The sequence below is a fragment of the Carcharhinus amblyrhynchos genome, unplaced genomic scaffold, assembly GCF_965287045.1.
Source record: "Carcharhinus amblyrhynchos unplaced genomic scaffold, sCarAmb.v2.hapA scaffold_453, whole genome shotgun sequence".
Lineage (NCBI taxonomy): Eukaryota > Metazoa > Chordata > Chondrichthyes > Carcharhiniformes > Carcharhinidae > Carcharhinus > Carcharhinus amblyrhynchos.
In genome coordinates this window covers 26,319-42,941 of record NW_027650193.1, presented here as the reverse complement: position 1 = coordinate 42,941, position 16,623 = coordinate 26,319, and the positions used below count along the sequence as shown (strand labels likewise).

The following is a 16,623-nucleotide window of genomic DNA, read 5'->3' as shown; positions in this document are numbered from 1 at the left end:
AATTGTAACCCAGTATCCTGGCTAATGTTTACACCATCTCCTCCACAAACACCACTAAAGCAGATCACCAAGCCAGTGCCACATTGCTGTTTACATTGTGTACAAATTGACTGCTGCACTTCCTACATTATAACAGTGACTAAAGTTCAAGGCTAATTCACTGGCTGTGATGTGCTTAGAGGGGTCTGGTGGTCAAGAATATTGCCACAGAAGTGAAATCAAGCCAGGGTAGCTTTGTTGCTGTAAATTACCCTCTGATAAACACCATGCATAAATGGTTCCAATCTTTTCACTTTCTCTCCCATCATCTGTTTTTAATACACTTTCTAATATATCATTACATTTCACACCATAAGTGTTGCTCAGATCCAGCTCGGCCTGTTCTCTTACTCATCGATCCAGTCCAATTTGGCTATCTCAGTCAGTACAATTGCTCTCTCTCTCTTCACAGTTAATCGGCAACCTCTTGCAAAATGATCCTGGGCGGAATGAATAATTTTCTCAGACACGATCGTTTTTAACTTCCCTCTATTGTCACCAAAAACAGCAAACTTTCAAGCTAAAGAAAAAGCCAACATCACCCACACAGGTACTTCTGCTAATCCCACCTCCCTCACTGCACTATCAACATTTTTCTCACGCCCATCCCCATATCGTTGGCTGTTCCCAAAGTCTCAAATACATCCAAACTAAAAGACAGAGGCAGGGCCCTGATCTTGTAAGGAAAAATCTAAAACCAATGGTTTTAAATAGACAAGTAATCATTAATAAATCCAATACAGAATTCAGGAGAAACATCTTTGCAAGGAACTTGTTACCACAGAAAAGTTGGGGTGGACAGCACAGATGCACTAATGGGAAGCCAGATAAAAAGGAGAAGGTTGCACTGATCGGACACTATAGGTCAATATGATTTTAGATTGCTCTGGGAACATGCTGGCACACACAATGGGCCAATCATTATCTTCTGTGCTGCAAATCTCCATTTCAACCTGTCTCTGTTCTCAGACATTGTCCTCATCTTCAAACTGCTTACTAATTAACCATTCTTTCCAATTACTGCCAGATCTTCAAATTTCTCTCACTCACCGAAATCCCCAAAATGAATACCTTGCATTGCCCCCGCCCCCAACATTCCCAGGTCAAGACCCTCAAGTGTAACGATAAAGCTGCCACAGTCCAAGGTGACCATGGGCTGCTTTGCCCTTTGACGGGGGAGCTGACAGGCGGCGATTTTAACCTGAGGATCATCACACCTCAGTGGAGGGGCAAGGTTGAGAAAGCGGGGTCTTCACGAATAACCTCAGACAGTACAGGAATTGAACCCGCCCTGGTGTCACACTGCATCACAAACCAGTCATCCAGCCAGCTAGCATCCACCTCACCCACACCTACATTGCCCTAATCAAAGTCACAATATATATTCTTCATGAGCGTAACGATGATTTACTGTTCTTTCATTCTCCAACACATTTGGCATACACTGACCACTATCACTCAACTTTCGAGTCAGCCCTCTCTCTCACTGTTCGCTTCATACATCACAAGCATTACACCTCCAAAACGTTTCCGCCTCAAAGGCAAAGCAGGTCCCCATCATTTACAAGCCTCATGATTTTGTATGAATGCAAGAGGTCAGCCACCAAACATCTGCTGATGACACTCATCTGTAACTCCATTCCCCAAGCCATAAACCAATTGTGAGGCTGTTGCACAACTGTCTAAATGCATGTGTGACAATAAGGACAAGATAAGACAACTTCCTCCAGCTCACAAACAGTAGAGCCAAAGTTTTACCACCAACTGATTGCCACTGGTTGATTAGCGCTCAAAATTATATCACTCGTAACATGCAAGGGATAAGCAATGCCAAAAGATTAATAATGATCAATGATAATATTTCATGCACAAAACACCATGCTGTACAAAACAAATCATTCAAGGTAAATCTCAAATTTATTTACAAGTTTTACAGTTACACAGAAGTAAAAGAAATATAACATGTCATCAACAACACAATGCTCATCTTACAATGCCCAATGCTTTAAGCATTCAACATCTTCAATCTTTCTCAGAAACTTGCAACAAACTCAGATGAGCACCAGATGATCAACATGATCAACAGAGTATCAACTCTTCTGATGTGGAAAAAAAACAAATCTGAAGCAGAGATACGCCAGATTGGAACAAGCTGCAGCAATTACACTATTCTCAGCAAGCTCTCAACATCACAGATCAAGGCAGTGATTTCATGCAAAATTGAGGCACTTGTCAACAGACACGTAGATGGTTCATTCATTAAGTACTCCCTATCACTCAAGTGAATGCAATGTGAATGGATCGTGAGAAAACATTTTACAGATGCACCACAGAAAGTATTCTTTCTGGGCGTATCACAGCTTGGTATGGCTCCTGCCTTGCCCAAGACCATAAGGAACTACAAAAGGTTGTGAATGTAGCCCATTCCATCACGCAAACCAGTCTCCCATCCACTGACTCTGTTTACATTTCCCACTGCCTCGGCAAAGCAGCCAGCACAATTAAGAACCCCACTCACCCCAGACATTCTCTCCTCCACCTTCTTCCTTCGGGAAAAGGATACAAAAGTCTGAGGTCACGTATCAAACGACTCAAGAGCAGCTTCTTCCCTGCTGCAGTCAGACTTTTGAATGGACTTACTTTGCATTAAGTTGATCTTTCTGTACACTCTTGCTATGACTTAACAATACATTCTGCATTGTCTCGTTTCCTTGTCTATGAACATTATGTTTTGTCTGTATAATGTGCAAAAAAATACTTTTCACTGTATGCTAATACATGTGACAGTAATAAATCAAATCAATCCATAATCGTTGCGATCCATAATCGTGTGACAGTTGTTCTGAGAGGTCAGAATCATTAACGATAAAGAAACAGAGAATCGTATATCCAAGTCTGTATCTGACACTAAATTAGAAGGAACAGCAAGAAGTGAAAAAAGTTGCAAAGATACACAGATTAACTGAAGGGGCCAAACTTTGGCACATGGAATCTATTGCGAACAAGTGTGAGGTCAACTACTCTGGACCCAAGAAAAATACATCAGTCTTTTTTTTCTAGACATAAGAAATTTGGACCTGGACAGAAGCAGAGATTTGGAAGTTCATGCACACAAATCATTAACGATATTCGACAAGTACTAATAAATTAGAACATAATAAGAACATAAGAAACAGGAGCAGGAGTAGGCCATCTAGCCCTTCGAGCCTGCCCCGCTATTCGGGCAGGCTCGAAGGGCTAGATGGCCTACTCCTGCTCCTATTTCTTATGTTCTTATTATGTTCTTATTCAATAAGATCATGGCTGATCTGTCGTGGCTCAGTTCCACATTCCCACCCTCTCCCCATAACCCTTAATCCCCCTCGTATCAAAAACCCATCAACCCGCATCTTAAGAATATTTAGCGAGGTAGCCTCCACCACTTCAACGGGCAGAGAATTCCAGAAATTCACCACCCTTTGAGTGAAGAAGTTCCTCCTCGACTCCGTTCTAAACCACCCCCCCTTTATCTTGAGGCTGTGCCCCCTAGTCCTACTGTCCTTTCTGAGCAGGAAGAGTCTCTCCACCTCTATCCTATCCATCCCATTCATCATCTTATACGTCTCAATGAGATCTCCCCTCATTCTTCTAAACTCTAACGAGTACAAGCCTAGTTTATTCAGCCTCTCCTCATAGCTCAACCCCCTCAACTCCGGCATCAGCCTAGTAAACCTCCTCTGCACTCCCTCCAAGGCCAAAATATCCTTGCGTAAGTACGGCGCCCAAAACTGCACACAGTACTCCAGCTGCGGCCTCACCAATGCCCTATATAGCCGCAGCAAGACCTCCCTACTTTTATATTCAATCCCCCTCGCTATGAAGGCCAGCATCCCATTCGCCTTCCTGACCACCTGCTGCACCTGCAAGTTGGGTTTTTGCGACTCATGCACAAGGACCCCGAGGTCCCTCTGCACCGTCGCCTGCTGCAGTTTTTCTCCACGTAAGTAATAATCCCTCCTACCATTATTCCTACCAAAGTGGACCACCTCGCACTTGCCAACATTAAATTCCATTTGCCAGTTCCTGGCCCATTCGCCCAGCCTATCTAGATCCTTCTGTAGACTCTCCACACTCTCCGCGCAATTTGCCGTTCCACCAATCTTGGTGTCATCAGCAAATTTAGACACCATACACTCGGTTCCCTCCTTCAGATCATCTATATAAATGGTAAATAGCTGAGGCCCCAGCACCGACCCCTGGGGCACTCCACTAGTCACCAACCGCCAATCCGAATAGCACCCATTGACCCCCACTCTCTGCCTCCTATTTGACAACCCGTCCTCTATCCACGCTAACACCCTACCCCCAACCTTCTGCAATAACCTCTTGTGAGGTACCTTGTCAAACGCCTTCTGAAAATCAAGAAAGGCCACATCCACCGGCTCTCCTCTATCCACCGCCCTAGGCACATCCTCATAGAATTCCAGTAAATTTGTCAGACACGACTTCCCCTTAACGAAACCGTGCTGCGTCTGCTCTATCAAGCAATCCCCCTCAAGATGCCTCAAAATTATCAAAAATCCTAATGAATGTTGGCCTTTAACTCAAGGGGGCTGGAATACAAACAGAAGGGATGCTTCACTTGTGAAGTTTTTAAAGTTTATTCATTGGCTTAAGTAGGCTTACATTAACACTGCAATGAAGTTATTGTGAAACCACCCCCCCCCCCCCCCCCCCAGTCGCCACACTCTGACACCTGTTCGGGTACACTGAGGGAGAATTTAGCAAGGCCAATGTACCTAACCAGCGCATCTTTTGGACTGTGGGAGGGAACCAGAGCACCCAGGAGAAACCCACACAGACACGGGGAGAACATGCAGAGTCTGCACAGAGAGCATCCCAAGCCAGGAATCAAACCAGAGTCCCTGGCGCTGTGAGGCAGCAGAGCGAACCACTGTGCCACCATGTATAGAGCCTTTCTTGAATACTGAGCTCCAATTTGGATGCAACAGCTCAGAAATTACATACAGGAGGTGCGGTGTATTATGATGTCTTGACTTAAAAGAATCGCATTACAAGTTGCATAAACTGGGCTTGCATAAACATGTTTAAAATGTTAAAAGTGATTCAATAAAGCAAATGCAGTGAAATTATTTCCTCCAAACAAGGAAACATAATCTTTAAACATCAGAGTTAGCCTTTGAGGAAGAAAATCAGGAAGCGCTTTTGTTTAAAAAAAATACACACAAAGGATATTAAAAATCTGGAATTTCCTCCCCAACAGACTGTGAAAGCTGGGACAACTGGAGCTTCAAAACTGAGATCAGTAGATTTTGGTTAGGCATGTCAAGGGAAATAGAGCAAAGGTAGGCAAATGGAGTGGATGCACCGGTCAAGCGTGACATATTTCAATGGCAGAACAAGCTGAAGGATCTGAATATTCTCCCCATATTCCTACAATGGGAAGTCAGAAAGCTGTGGGTTCAAGTTCCACTCTGGACACTTGAGCACAAAACCTGGGTTGGCACTTCAATACGTGGCGATTCTTACAAATTTAACAAAGACACAAGAATAAGGAAAATTATTCATTAGGTCTAGAAGCCATCAAATCCTGATGCTTTATGTCTGGCAGAGGGACGTGTGGGAGAATGAATTCAATTTGAATTCCAAACCATTAGATTTAAGTTTGTTCCTTAAGTTATGGGACAGTGTAGTTATCGCTCCTGCCCTTCAGCGTGCACTGAGGGGAGCAAGGTCACAGATGCAATCTTCCATTAATAAAACAATATATTTTAAAAAATCCATTCCAATTGCAGGGGAGCATTCTGACAAAGGGTCACCCCGACACAAAACAATGAACATAAGAAACAGGAGCAGGAGCAGGCCATCTAGCCCTTCGAGCCTGCCCCGCCATTCAATAAGATCATGGCATTGGCTCTATTCTCTCTTCGTAAATGCTGTCAGATCAACATTTTCTGTTTGAGCTCTCACCAGCAGTCAAAATGGTACGGCACAGTGGTTAATACTACTGCCTCACAGCAGCAGGGGCCAAGTTCAATACTCGGCTATGGCCACTGTCTGTGTGGAATTTGCACATTCTCCCGATGTCTGCAAGGGTTTTCTCCACGTGCTCCGGTTTCCTCCCACATTCTGAAAGACACACTGGTTAGGTGCATTGACCCAAACATGTGCGGAAGTGTGGCGAGGAGGGGACTTTCACAGTAACTTCACTGCAATGTTAATGTAAGCCTTACTTGTGACTAATAAATAAACCTTACTTCCTCCCACAATCCAAAACTGAGCACGTTAGGTGCATTGGCCATGTTAAAATGCCCCTTAAAGTCAGAGGTACGAGCTAGGGTTATGGGGATAGAGTCCGTGTGGGATTATGGTTCAAGCCAACTGGCCTACTTCTGCACTGTAAGATTCCATGAGCTGGAATCTTTTCTATTCTTTTATAAAACAAACTATCCGGTCATTGTCACAGTGCTATTAATGTCACCTTACTGCACACAGACTGGTTGCCCCATAGTGGTTAGCACTGCAGTGCCAGGGACACCGGTTCAATTCCCGGCACGGGTCACTGTCCGTCTGTGTGGAGTCTGCATGTTCTCCCCATGTCTGCATGGGTTTCCTCCCACAGTCTGAAAGACATGCTGGTTCGGTGCACTGGCTGTGATAAATTTTCCCTCAGTGTACCCGAACAGGCGCCAGAGTGTGTGGTGACGAGGGGATTTTCACAGTAACTTCAATGCGGTGTTAATGTACCTTGTGACGTTAATAAATAAACTTTAAAGATGCTGATAACAGGAAAATACACAGCTTGTGTTGGTTGGTGTTTATAAACTCTGCATGTGTAAGGGGTCAAAATGCTTCTCCAAATGTCCTCCCTCCTCCACCTCCATCAGCTTCTCTGACCTGCGGCGGGGAAGGGGAATCCGCCTCTGCCACAAAATCGAGGCCCAGGCTTCGAGGCCCAGCGGCACAAAACCGGATTAAAGTTAACGAGGCAGGCGGGCGGGAAGGCCGCTCTTCACCCAGAGCGGGTAAATCAGTGTCTAGCCCCGAGCCGGCCTGTATTTCCCCTCCCTTCCTCCCCCCAGCCCCGCTGTCTCCCTCCGGCTGACTGACTGACCTGCTCCGGCCTGCCCGCGGCCCGCTGTCCCCGCCGCCAGGAACCTCCCCTTTAATCGCCGGCCCTCCCGCTTTGTCTCCGCCGCAGCCGCCCTGACGTGGCGCCTGTTTAAAGGCGCCTGGCAGCCGACGCTCTACCGACACAAATAGACCGTCTATATACACACACCATTGTTAGCACTGTGCAGGCAGTAAAGCCTGGAGGCAACTCCCTCAGAGTGGGCTGCACTGGAAACCACCTGAGCTTTAAATAAAACACAACGCTGGTCAGGCAGCAAAGTTTAAAGTTTATTTATTAGAGTCAAAAATAGGCCGATATTAACACTCATAGAGTCCCCACTGTGCAGAAGGCAGCCATTCAGCCCATCCAGTCTGCACCTACAACAATCCCGCCCTATCCCTGTAACCCCACATATGTACCCTGTTAATTCTGTTGACATTAAGAGGCAATTTAGCATGTCCAATCAACTTAACCCGCATGTCTTTGGAGTGCGAGAGGAAACCAGAGCACCTGGAAGAAATCTTATGAGGGTTTCACGAGAAACCCCCAAAGCCAGAATTGAACCCAGGTCTTTGGCGCTATGAGGCAGCAGTGCTAACCACTGTGCCACCCACTGCACTGAAGTTACTGTCAAAATCCCCTAGTTGCCACACTCAGGTCCCTGTTCAGATACACTGAAGGAGAATTTAGCCTGGTCAATGCACCTAACCAACACGTCTTTCAGACTGTGGGAGGAAACCCACACAGACATGGGGAGGATGTGCAAATTCAGCACAGGCAGTGACCCAAGACAGGAATTGAACCCGAGTCCCTGGTGCTGTGAAGCAACAGTGCTAACCACTGTGTCACCGTGCCACCCCACAAGTATCTGTGAGAAGAGAAACACAGTTAATGTTCCAAGGCCATTGGAACTGGAGAGAGGTAGAAAGGTGATGGGTTTTAAATGGGTGCCACGTCAGGTTGGCCAGGTCAGGGAAGGTCAGGGATAGGTTACAGGGCTGGGGAGATTAAATGACAAGTTTGTCATGGAGCAAAAGACAAAGAGAGTAGTAATGGTAGGAGTAAAGGAATAAAGCAGCTGGTGCATGGTAGATGTTAATCGCAGAATTAAAAGTTAGGAATGTCTCAAAGCAAAATATGAGAAGAAGATAAGCTGGCAGAATGGTTAGCACTGCTTCCTCACAGCATTCAGTTCCAACCACGGGTCTGTCTGGAGTTTGCACCTTCTCCCCATGTCTGCATGGGTTTCCTGCTGGTGCTCTCGCAGTCCAAAGGTGGATTGGCCATCCTAAATTTCTCTTAGTGTCCAAAGTGTATTTGTTAGGTGGATTAGCTATAGTAAATGTGCAGGATTACAGAGATAGGACGTGAAGGATGAAGTTCTTTGCAGAGTCGGTGCAGACTTAATGGACTGAGTGGCCACATTCTACACTGTTGGGATTCTATTCTATTCAGATTGGCACGAGGTAAAAATACAAAATGTTTTGTCTGAAATGTCTGCTCTGATGTTGTTGTCTGAGTCTGAAGGCTGCAAAGAGTCTAATTGGGAGGTGAGCTCCTGTTTCTCAAGCTGTTTGCATTGAACTTCATAGGAACAGCCAGAAGGACAGAAATGTGAATATGAAAGCAAGTTGGTGAATTGGAATGACAAGCACCTAAAAGGCCAAGATTATACTTGCAGACCAAGCAGAGGTGTTGGAATCATAGGGTGGAATTTTACAGCCCTGCCTGCCACAGGAATTGTAGAGGGCGGGACATGGACCATGCAAAGGTCCATTGATCTTGGGCGGGATTTTCCAGTCTGGAGGGTGACCGTGGCCAGAAAATCTCACCCTCACATTTTTACAGTATGGAAAGAGGCCCTTTGGCCCATCATATTCATGCCAGACATCGAGCACAAATTATTCTAATCCTACTTTCCAGTACTTGGCCCTGGTCTTGCATACCATGGCCTTTCAAGTGCAAATCTAAATACTTATTAAATGTTGTGAGGATTCCTGCCTCTACCTCCATTTCAGGCAGTGAGTTCCAGATTCCCATCACCCTCTGGATGAAAAGGTTTTTCCTCACATCTATAAACCTTCTGCCCCTTAAGCTAAGTCTATGTCCCCTGGTTATTGACCCTTCTGCTAAGGGGTAAGGTTCCTTCCTATCCATCTTATCTATGCCCTCATTTTATGCACCTCAATCAGGTCCGACTTCAGCCTTCTCTAGTTTGAGGAAAACTCCAGACTATCCAGTGTCTCTTGATAGCTAAAATGCTCCAACCCAGGCAACATCCTGGAAAATCTCCCCTGTACCTTCTGTAGTGCAATCACTTCCTTCCTGTAGTGTGGCCAGAACTGCACACAGTACTCCAGCTGTGGTCTAACCAATATTTTATACAGCTTTATCATAACCTCCTTGCCCTTATATTCAATGCCTTGATTAACAAAGGCAAGTATCCATCTGCTTTCTTAACCACCTTATCTATCTGTCCTATTGTCTTCAGCAATCTATGGGCATGTACACCAAGGTCCCTCTGATCTTCTGTATTTCCTAATGTCCTACCATTCATTGTGTATTCCCTTACTGTTAGTCCTGCCAAAATTCAACACTTCACACTTTTCAAACTTAAATTCCATTTGCCACTGCTCTGCCCATCTGACCAGCCTATTTATACCATCCTGTAATCTAAGGCTTTGCTCCTCACAATCTGATTTGATTTATTGTCACACGTATTTGTATGCAGTGAAAAGTATTGTTTCTTGCACGCTTTACATATAGAGAAGGAAAGGAGAGGGTGCAGAATGTAGGGTTATAGTCATAGCTAGGGTGTAGAGAAAGATCAACTTAGTACGAGGTAGGTCCATTCAAAAGTCTGATGGCAGCAGGGAAGAAACTGCCCTTGAGTCAGTTGGTACATGAACTCAGACCTTTTCCCGACTATTTACCACACCATCAATTTGTGTGTCATCTATGAAGTTAATGATTATGCCTCCTACATCCATATCTAGATCACTAATGAACAGCAAGGGACCCAGCACCGATCCGTGTGCTACACCACTGGACTCAGCCTTCCAATGGGTAGGCAATGGCCTCAAGGTATTATCGCTAGATTATTAATCCAGTAACTCAGCTAATGATCTGTGGCCCCAAGTTTGAATACCACCATGGCAAATGGTGGAATTTGAATTCACTGAAAAGTGGTCACCCAGTCTGCTTTATAAAGTTTATTTATTAAAGTCATACGTAGTTTTACATTAACAATGCAATGAAGTTACTGTGAAAATTCCCCAGGTGCCATATTCCTGTGCATGTTTAAGTACACTGAGGGAGAATTTAGCATGGCCAATACACCCAATCAGCACATTTTTTGGATTGTGGAAGGAAACCAGAAGACCCAGAGGAAACCCACGCAGACACGGGGAGAACATGTAGACTCTGCAGAGACAGTGATCCAAGCCAGGAATCGAACCCAGGTCCCTGGCACTGTGAGGAAGCAGTGCTAACCACTGTGCCACCATGTGTCTGCATTTGGACTCCCCAATGTTTAAATAAAACTGCTGTCAGGTCCTAAAGTACACATGTCTGCTCTAATCTAAATGTGTTCACCAGATCAGCAGGAGGATTAGGCATTTGCTCCTATGTATCTATATTGAGGAAATCCTGAAGCTTTTTAACAATTCATACCACCTGACTAACAACCCACCCCACCACTCTCCCTCCCCCCATAGAAGTCCCCGTTTCTCAGCCCACCATAGCATTACCCCAACCCCTCGACACTCCACCCACAAAACACTCCACCTACCATCCTCACCCCCACCCTCCAACCAGCACCCTCCCAATCCAGGAGCCCAACTCTCACCCCCAGCCTGACCCCAAACCCAGCTAGACCCGACCCAACCCATTCCCCTGACCCAACTGAACACCCCCTCCACCCCGCTTTCTCCCAGCTGACCAGGTCTGGCTAGACCCACAAACTGACCCCAGGACCCCCACCGCTCATTCCCCCATGCAATATCCAAAGTGCACCCCCTACCCGATCCAAACCTCACTCCCCCAACCTCTCAAACGTTACTCTCACTCTCTAGACCCCCTCCCCAAGATGTCATCGCACTCCCAAATAAACCACCACCACCCATTGCCAATCCCAATCCACTGAACCTCCTCCTAACTCAATATCCCCGATATCCCGGGATATCTGACCTTCCACCATTGTGCACAATCCCCAAGCTTCCTCCAGATATCCATTGCCCACTCCCTCACCCCCAGTTTCCATCCCAGCCCCCGAATCCCACCCCCCCGACATAGCTGTAACAAAGACAACAACCTGTGGTCCGACCCTAGCCTCTGATATCCGACCCACCTACACCCCTCCCTCCTCCAAATGTCCAACCTGACTCCCAACCCCTGACTGGACATCCCAACCAATCCAACTCGCACGCCCCAGACATCCCCCAATGTCCGCTTGGCCCCACTGCCCCCCCTGCTCCCTGACCTGACCTTCCAAGCCAACCCAACATCCCAGTCCCCACCACTCCTCCGAGGTTTGACCCCCACCTTCCCAACCTCTGATCTCCTGCATCCCCTGGTGCTCGACCCCCACCTCCACCCCACTCCTGATCTCCAATCACCTGTCACCACCCCTCCCCTTCCCCCTACCTGCCCAAAAACCTATCCATTTCCCTGAGACACTTACCTTCTCCCCAGCCTGTCGTTTTCAATCGATCTTTCAAAAGTACCTGCTTTACGGCAGGTGGTGCAGTGAAGAAAGGCGCATGTCCCCCTTCACTCTGACTCCCACCCGGCCTGAGTCAGGAAGCTCAGGCGAGAGGGGCACTGAATAAACTTGGCGCAGGTAAGCAGGTACGCAGTGGCACTCTGGCACTGATTTCCACTCCGAGCAAGTCGCAACCCTATAAAAGTGACTGTGCTTCGAAAGGTGCTTCAGTTTCAAACATTTAGTAACATCCTGTGGTTATGAAAGGTGCTACATAAATGCGGTCTTGATTTGAGGTGATTGCTGGATTACGCGTTCAGACTCCTCAATCTACTCTGTCAAAGGAACAAATTCTACCGATCTATCTGGGCTTGACTAGTGAGCGCTGACACCCACATTACCCCCCAGGCACACTAATCTCAGCAGATTCAAATCCCTCATGTTCTGCAGAACTGCGTTGACTGCTGACTAATGTCTGAAGCGCTTAAAAATATCAATCCATTGATTTAGCCAAAAATACAGTCAGTCTGCCGATTAGCAAAATTCAAATTTTGAGTCTTCCCAGACTGAGGCAAACTTGTTGTGAGAAGTTGTTTTCCCAATTCTCCACATTTAAAAAAGGAATTCTCCCATTTACGACACTTCCTACGGCCAGCAGGAATTTCAAAGCACATCACAGACAATGAATCACTTCTGAAATGTAGTCGCTGTTGTAATTTAGGAATTTGCACACAGCAAGCCAATTCGCACACAGCAAGCTCCCACAAACAGTCGTGTAATCGATGATCAAGTAACCCACTTTTCTGATGATGATTGAGGAATAAATATTGGCCAGGGTGCGAGGGATTCCTCCCCCTGATCTTCTTTGAAATGGTGCCACAGCATCTTCTACCTCCATCTGAGAGGACAAACAAGGCCTCAGTTCAACATCTCGTCCAAAAGACAGCACCTCTGACAGTGCTGCAGTCTCTCAGTCCTGCGCTGGAGTGTCAGCCGAGATTTCTGTGCTCAAGTCCTGGACTGGCACTTGGAACACGCCACCTTGTGACTCAAGGAAGAAGTGCGATTAACTGAGCCAAGGCTGACATAACACAGTCAAAATTATACAGGGTTTTGGCATAGCAAGAAGGGTGGTAGGATGATGAAATTATTTCCTCTGATATGATGGTCACAAGGGATCATCGATAGATCTCCCCATGGGCTTCATGGAGTATGAGCTGCCTTATTGAGCAAGCCCAATGGGAAAGGGTCTGTGTGGGTTTTTAAACCTATTACTCTGACCCGGGCTGTTGTTGTAGGTCCCGAGTTGGAGGCTGTCTGACTGTAAGCTACAGTCGCCGCCTTTTTCTCTGGTGCACAGTAAAGGGTATTGGTGACAGGAAAACTGGCATTTGGCTGAGTTCCTCGTTAGTAACCAGAGTTTATAGATTTAAAATAATTGACAAGAAGGACTAAAGGGAAAAGAAGAAGAAATCTCAGAGGGTTGTGGAGATTTGGAATGCAGTGGTGAAAAGGGCACAGAATTGGATTGCGTAAGAACTTTCAAAAGACAATCAGACATGTATTTGATGAGGACTAATTTTTGATGATATGTTTTTCCAGTAAAGTAAAAGGTGCACATTTCCAGGGGCAGTCTAGCCAGTTCCATAGAATACCACAGTGCAGAAAGAGGCCAGTCAGCTCACTGAGAGTGCACCGATCACCCAGGCCCTATTCCCATAACCCCACATATTTACCCTTCTAATTCCCCTGACACTAGGGTCAATTTAGCACGGCCAATCAACTTAAACCGCACATCTTTGGACTGTGGGAGGAAAACAGAGCACCCAGAGGAAACCCACGCAGACATGGGGAGAAAGTGCAAACGCCACAGAGATGTGACCTGAAGCTGGAATCGAACCCAGGTCCCTGGCACTGTGAGGTGGCAGTGCTAACCACTGTGCCATCTCTGAAAGACAAAAGGTTTCAAAGTGCTGATTTAACTGCACTGCCAATGCAGACTGGGCAGCAAGTTCCAGCAACAACCACCCCATCTTTCAACAAGGGAAGGGCAATCATCCCAACTCATTAAATACCTGATGCTGGATGAGGTTGGCATTACACCACTCAAGTGATAGCTTTGCTAGCAGACTAGCAAGTATCCATTATCACTCCAACACATAGAATTTATCAAAAGCATTGCACTATTTTAGTCAGAGGGAATTACATGATGCTTGATTCAGTTGTGGCCTGACATCCTAGAATGTCCAGAGACATCATTGTGACTGAAAGGCGCGGAGGGTAGAATCAGCTTGGTCCTGAGTTTCAGTGGCAGGAGTGAGACAGAGACTGTGCATCAAGTCAGCCACCTGACATATCAGGCAAATTAGGAGCTAATTGAGGGCAAAGTTGCTACCACTGCTGGGATATTCCTGGGGTCAAACCCTGTTGGATATGAAAATTTACAGCAACTTAGAGGCTGCAGCTTCCCAGAGACAGGCTGGACAGCCATCAGGTCCTCCCATCACTGGCACCATGAATGTACCACAGACTGCAGTCTTGGCCATAACACCTCCTTGATGGAGGCCAGGGGTGGATGTGTGTGTGTGATGGGCAAGTATGAGTGTATGTGTGACTGTGTGTGTGTGTGCGTATGTGAGGGGTGTGTGTGTGTCTGTGTATATGAGGGGTATGTGAATGTGTGTGCGAGAGGAGTGTGTGTATGTGAGGGGTGTGTGTGTATGTGAGGGGTGTGTGTGTATGTGAGGGGTGTGTGTGTATGTGAGGGGTGTGTGTGTATGTGAGGGGTGTGTGTGTATGTGAGGGGTGTGTGTGTATGTGAGGGGTGTGTGTGTATGTGAGGGGTGTGTGTGTATGTGAGGGGTGTGTGTGTATGTGAGGGGTGTGTGTGTATGTGAGGGGTGTGTGTGTATGTGAGGGGTGTGTGTGTATGTGAGGGGTGTGTGTGTATGTGAGGGGTGTGTGTATGTGAGGGGTGTGTGTATGTGAGGGGTGTGTGTACATATGTATGTGAGGGGTGTGTGTGAGAGAGGGTGTGTGTGTGTGTGTGTGTGTGTGTGTGTGTGTATGTGAGGGGTATGTGTATGTGTGTATGTGAAGGGTGTGTGTGAGTGAGGGGTGTGTGAGAAAGAGGGTGTGTATGTGAGGGGTGTATGTGAGAGAAGAGTGTGTGTACATATGTATGTGAGGGGTGTGTGTGAGAGAGGGTGTGTATGTGAGGGGTGTGTGTATGTGAGGGGTGTATGTGAGAGAAGAGTGTGTGTACATATGTATGTGAGGGGTGTGTGTGAGAGGGTGTGTGTGTGTGTATGTGAGGGGTATGTGTATGTGTGTATGTGAAGGGTGTGTGTGAGTGAGGGGTGTGTGAGAGAGAGGGTGTGTATGTGAGTGTGTGTGTGGATGTGAGGGGTGTGTGTGTGTGTGAATGTGAGGGGGGGTGCTTTCCTCTCCATGCTGATTACCCTATGGGCTGTGGACTATCTGTTTCTTCAGATATGACCCAGGTTTCCGAAGGTGTCTCCATTCACAGGTGCCCTCTCATTCCTCCACCTGCCTCAGTTGCATCCACTCTGCCAGTGGGGCTGATGTCCGTACAGTGTTCAGGCTCTCTGACTGGGCCTCTGCTCACCATCCTCAATTAGACAGTGATGTTGAGATGGTCTATTCATTGAATTAGTCCCGATTCTTGAAACGTTACACAGTACATACGATTGCAAACAGTCATGAATGCTACCAACTGAACCACAGAAAAGTCATACTTCCATTTGCTACAAGAGCTAATCACCTACACTGCGTATTTACAGAGGAGCATGATCAATGTAAAACAGTACAGAGTGCGGTTGTAGTTTGATCATATTTGCAGTTATTGATTTTATTGATTATGTTTCCGCCACTCACCTTTGTCAGGCAGAGGAGAGGCAGTTTAGGAACCTTCGTTACTCTTCTAATTCATTGCAATTTTTAGTACCAATTCTATACGCCTTTACAGCAGAATGGAAGGATATTTCTTAACAACAGTGGAAGCCAGTATGCTAACAAATATTTTCGACTTTGACATCGGCTGTTCAAAGTTGGTAGATTCTTCTATTCCCTAGCTATTATATCATTTAAATATCGATATGATTTGGGATTACAGAAGCAGTGACAGCATCAATATGGAACCGTGTAAGTGACAGAAATCAGAGAATTGGAGTGAATTCTCGTCCTTCAGACCGGGTGGAAATATAGGGTGGTGTGTCCCACAACTTTCTCTTTTTCGATACACGTTAATAATCCAGTCTTGGGTAGGAACTTGAAAACAATGAGAAGGATAGGAGCAAACTTCAGAAGGGCAGAGACTGGTGAAATGGGCAAATAGATGGCAGATGAAGTTTAGCACAGAAATGTGTGGCATGATGGAGAGACAATATAAACTAATTTGTACAGTTTAAAGAGGGTGAAGGAACAACACTGGGAATTTATGTACAGAAATATTTGCCAGTGACAAGACAAGCTGATGAGGCTGTACGAAATGTCACATGGGGCAGTTTTTCAATATGGGGTTGGGAATCGTAGAATCATAGAATCACTACAGTGCAGAAGGAGACCATTCGGCCCATTGTGTCTGCACCAACCACAATCCCACCCAAGGCCTATTCCTGTAACCCCACATATTTACCCTGCTAATCCCAAAATACTCGTGTCAATTTAGCATTGCCAATCAACCTAACCCGCATATCTTTGGACTGTGGGAGGAAACTGGACCACCCAGAATAAAGGGAAGAATGTG

At 46.2% G+C, this 16,623-nt stretch overlaps 1 protein-coding gene across 5 annotated transcripts in view; it reads right to left on the bottom strand.

The window, feature by feature from the left end:
* The window catches only part of lig3 (ligase III, DNA, ATP-dependent), a 60,805-nt gene that overhangs the window by 42,134 nt on the left and 2,048 nt on the right, over positions 1 to 16,623 (bottom strand). For 2 of the 5 annotated variants that reach the window (XM_080183864.1, XM_080183867.1), the window contains exon 1: positions 7,154 to 7,196. The exons of 2 other annotated variants lie outside the window; for them this stretch is intronic. The gene's annotated coding sequence lies outside the window, so the exon portion shown is untranslated. Of the gene's footprint in view, positions 1 to 2,557; positions 2,578 to 7,153; positions 7,197 to 16,623 lie in introns of those variants that run through there. One more of the 5 variants, XM_080183866.1, reaches the window with a different exon arrangement.